Source organism: Dipodomys spectabilis, unplaced genomic scaffold, assembly GCF_019054845.1.
Source record: "Dipodomys spectabilis isolate Male_0828 unplaced genomic scaffold, ASM1905484v1 ptg000153l, whole genome shotgun sequence".
Classification (NCBI taxonomy): Eukaryota; Metazoa; Chordata; class Mammalia; order Rodentia; family Heteromyidae; genus Dipodomys; species Dipodomys spectabilis.
The window spans coordinates 1,014,566-1,019,488 of NW_024870830.1; the positions used below are offsets into that span (position 1 = coordinate 1,014,566).

Sequence of the window (4,923 nt, forward strand, 5' to 3'; positions counted from 1 at the left end):
TTCTTTTCATTTTTTCTGTTCTTTCTTTTTTTGCGTGACTAAATTGCTGTTCTGCTCATTCCCAGATATATACCTGTCATCGATTACTAGACCTTATAACCCATTGTGTGCACACTTAATCCAGAAATTTATTACTCAATTCACAACCTCTTAGGCTTACATTCTTTAATAGCAGTATTATCTCTTTATATGTATATAATTTTCAAGTAACCAATTTTAAGAATTTTTATTTTTTAGTTTTCATTTCTCCTTTCAATCCATCCCTTCCCATCTTATCCTTTTCTTCTCTCAATATCATTTGTTTAAACTTACATAATTTTAAAGTGTTTCACTACTTAAATTTAAATTTTGGTTTTTCCATTTTTTCTTGTTCTTTTTTTTTGTAATCTCTCCCCTATCATTCTATGCAACCATTTCCCTCTCTAAGATTAGGACTTGGTTAAATACCACATTTTCTGGATCCATCCATCTACTGAGGGGCATCTGGGTTGATTCCATATCTTAGCAATGTTAAATAATGTTGCAACAAATAGAGTTGTGCTGGTACCTTTAGTATGGTCTTGTTTGTGATCATTTTGGTAAATGCCAAAAATAGAGAAGTTCTAGGTGGAATCTTTTGAGGAACCTTCATATTACTCCAAAGTGTTTGAACAAGTTACACTCCCACCAACAATGCAGTAAGGTTCCCTTCTAGCCACATCCCCTCAAGGATCTGTTGTTATTAGAGTTCTTGATTATAGCCATTCTAAATGGGGTGAGGTGGTATCTCAATGTTGTTTGGATTTACTTTTCTTTTATGGCTTGGGAGGCTGAGCATGTCTTCATGTGTCTATTGGACTTCCTTCTTTCCTTTTCAGAGAAGTTTCTCTTTAAGTCTTTAGTCCACTTATTTATTGGACAGGTGTTTCTTTTAGGATTTGTTGTTGGGGGATTTAATGTTTTGAGTTCCACATATAGTTTAGATATGAGACCCTGGTCTATTGTATGGCTAGAGAAGATCTTCTCCCAATCAGTGGGCTTTCTAATGATCTTGCTAGCTATGTCCTTTGCCATGCAGAAGCTCTGCAATTTCATACAATCCCATTTGTCCAAACGTTCTTTGATTTGTTGTGCTTCTGGGTCTCTATTAAGAAAATTTCAGCCTCTGCACAGGAGACCTAGGGTATGTCCTACTCCATCCTGTAATGTTTTCACTGTGTCTGCTTTAACTCCGAGGTATTTGATCCATTTGGAGTTGACTCGGTACAGGGTGATATATAAGGATCTAGCTTTAGTTTTCTATGAGTGATTAACTAATTTTGCCAGCACATTTACTGAAAAGGCTGTATTTCTTCCATTCTATTTTTTATGTCCTTTATCAAAGTTTAGGTGCCTGTTGGTCTGTAGGCTCATTTCTAGGTTCTCAATTCTATTCCATTGGTCCTGAGGTCTGTTCTTGTGCCAGTACCAAGCTGTTTTGTTTGCTAAGGCTTTGTAGTAGAGTTTGAAATTTGGTAATGATATTACTCCAGCAGTGTTCTTTCTGTTAAGGATCGTTTATGCTATTCATTGCCTTTCATTGTTCCATATGACTTTTTGGATTGCCTCTTCTATTGCCTTGAAGAATATGATTGAAATATTGATAGGTATTGCATTGAATTTGTAGATAGCCTTGGGAATTATAGCCATTTTCACGATGTTAACCTTTCCAATCCAGGATCAAGGGAGTTTTTTCACTTTCTACGATCTCTTTTGATTTCCTTTTTCAGGTTTTTAAATTCAGGTTTTTAAAGTGTTCCTCATGGAGATCCTTTACTTCTTTGGTTAAGTTAATTCATTGGTATTCTATTTTTTTGTGGGGTTATTAAGAATGGAGTTGCTTTTCGGATTTCAGCCACGCTTTTCTCATTGTTGGCATGCAGAAAAGCCACTGAATTTTGAGGGATAATTTTATACCCTGATACATTGCCATAGTTTTGAATCAGAATGAGTAATTTGGGAGTTCTTTAAATATAAGATCATGTCATCTGCAAAGAGGGAGAGTTTTACTTCATTTATCCCTGTTTGGATCCCTTTTATGTTTTCATCTTTTCTTATTGCTGTAGCTAGGCGTGCTAATAGTAAATTGAAGATAAGTGGAGAGAGTGGACGTCCTTTTCTCATTCTTGAGTTATGAGGAAATGTCTTTACTTTTTGACCATTGAGTATAATGCTGGCTGCAGGTTTGTCATATACAGTCTTTATTTTATTGTTAATGTTCCCAAGATTCCTAGTTTATCCAGAAACTTCATCATAAAGTGAGGTTAATTAATTGATTTGTGTACATTGAACCAGCTTTGCATCACTGAACTGAATCCTGTTTGCTCATGGTATGTAATTTTTGGATGAATTGTTTAATTGTTTGGCCAAAATTTTGTTGAGAAGTTTGGCATGAATGTTCATCAAAGCAATGGATGTATAATTCTCTTTCGTTGATAAGTTGCTGCCTGGTTTTGTGATGAAGGTTATGATGGCGTCATAGATTTAGTTTGGTCGTGAACTTTCTCTTTCAATTTCATTGAAGAGTTGGAGTAGTATTAGTATGAGCTCTGCTTTGAAAGCCTTGTAGAATTCTGCTGTAAATCCATGTGGTCCTGGGCTTTTCTTAGACAGGAGATCTCTTACTGCTTTTTCTATTTCTATGCTTCATATTGGCTTGTTCAGTTGGTTTAACTCATTTGCTCCTTTTCAGTTGTTGAGTTGAATCTGCTCACCCACTGTGTCTGGTGACTTTGTCCTGGAGCCTCTCTGATGTAGGTATGGCGGGGTGGCTATGGCCACCCCCAGAGTTGCCTCAGCCATGGCTTCAGCAACTGCTCAGATATGTCTCCTTCCCTGGATTTTTCCTCTCTAGCCAAACTCTGTACTGTGATGGCATACTTGGTGTGATACTCTAGCCTAGTACTGTTCGCTGGAACACTAAAATTGCTTTCTATACGAGAGATTGTTTAGCCTTCAGCTTCTCCTCCACCATCTTTCCCCACTTCTCATAAACATTTTCTTATTACAGGATAATTCTAGATTAGCTATAATTAAATAATAAAATAATAATATAATAATAATATAATATTATAATATAATATATATAATATATTAATATAATATATTAATATATACCATATATAATATATTAATATAATATATATAATACAATATAATATATATAATATATAATATAATAATATAATAATTAAATATTAATGAGTACTAAAATAAATAACCAAACAATTACCAGGGTTTTCAGTATTTGAAGTGTACATAGTAGATTTTATTATTTTCTCATATTCCTGTACATTTAAAACTGGATCAAGCTATGAGTAGCCTTTAAATTTACCCACTAATATTACTATTTATACTTCATCTCATCATTTGTATGTGGCTTATATCATTATTTGTTCATAACTAACATATAACGTAAGGGAGCCCTAAAGATTTAACAGAAACTGTATACTAAAAATCTTAACTTCACTCTGCTTCTTTACACAGTCTTTGCAACTTCTCATTAGTAAAGTTTCTATAAACTCTGAAATGTACATACTTACTAGTACATGCTACCAGAAATATTATATATTTTATCAAAAAATTTTATGACCTGCCAAGCAATCTTAATTTTGTCATATATAAGCAAATCCCAAAATTAAACATATTTAAAACGTTAAAACTTTTAACAAACCGTAGCATTTGCTGCTATGATCATTATGACAGGTGCCTTGTGTAGAATAATTGAATTCCTCCTCCTACACATCTCATGAACAACAAATATCTAGAATTATTTTATTTTTGGCATGTCAATCTTGACTTTATTCTTATATGTGTGCTTATGTAAGAAATACATGGTTCTAAAATTTCACAATTCTTTTGAACTTACTTTTTGTTCAACTGTCTAGTTTAAGAAAATCAATTACTCTTTATATATAAAAAATGTTCTGTGCTCAATTTGCTGCACATACACTAAAATTGTAACATACAGAGAAGATTAGCATGTTCCCTGCACAAGGATGACACGCAAATTAGGGAATCATTCCATATTTTTACAACAACAGATGCTGGAAAGGATGTGGCCAGAAGGGAAGCCTACTGCGTTCTTGGTGGGAGTGTAATCTTGTTCATCTACTTTGGAAAGCAGTTTGGAGGTTCCTCAAAAGACTCCAGATAGAGCTCCCTATTACACAGCAATCCCACTTTTGGGCATTCACCCAAATGATCACAAACAAGTCCATACTAAAACTACCACCACAGCAATGTTTACTGTAGCATTTTTTGCATAAGCTAAGATATGGAACCAACCCCGGTGCCCCTCAGTAGAAGAATGGATCAAGAAAACGTTCTGTGTGTGTGTGTGTGTGTGTGTGTGTAAACGTTCTGTGTGTGTGTGTGTGTGTGTGTGTGTGAATGTACACTTACACAACCACTTTGGAAAGCAATCTGGTGAGTCCTCAGAAAGCTAAATATTGACCTTCCTTATGGCCCGCACATACCACTTCTAGGGATCTATTCTGAGCAACAGGTACCAATATTCAAGGACACATGCACATCCATGTTTATTGCAGCACTGTTCACAAAAGCCAGGATATGAAAACAACCCATATGTCCCACCAGAGATGAATGGATCCAAAAGCTGTGGTAACTATACACAACAGAATATTTTCCAGCCATTAGAAAGGACAAAATAATGGCATTAGCAGGGAAATCAATCAAGCTACATGAAATCATGTTGAGCAAGGTAAGCCAAAAGCAAAGAGACAAAGGGCACATATTCTCCGTGATAAGTGGATGTTAAATCCAAAATGTAAGGTGATACGACAAAATTAACAACACTTAAGAAACCAAGGACTTCCACTCATCTGGTCGAATCACTACTAAATAACCTCATTCTGCTGATCATATGAGAACACTGAAGGGAAA

At 35.0% G+C, this 4,923-nt stretch overlaps 1 non-coding gene across 1 annotated transcript; it reads left to right on the forward strand.

The window, feature by feature from the left end:
• Positions 1–3,946: 3,946 nt before the first annotated feature.
• On the forward strand, positions 3,947–4,051 carry LOC122118487. Its single transcript, XR_006149377.1, has one exon. It is a non-coding gene; the product is annotated as a U6 spliceosomal RNA (small nuclear RNA).
• The last annotated feature ends 872 nt before the right edge of the window (positions 4,052–4,923 follow it).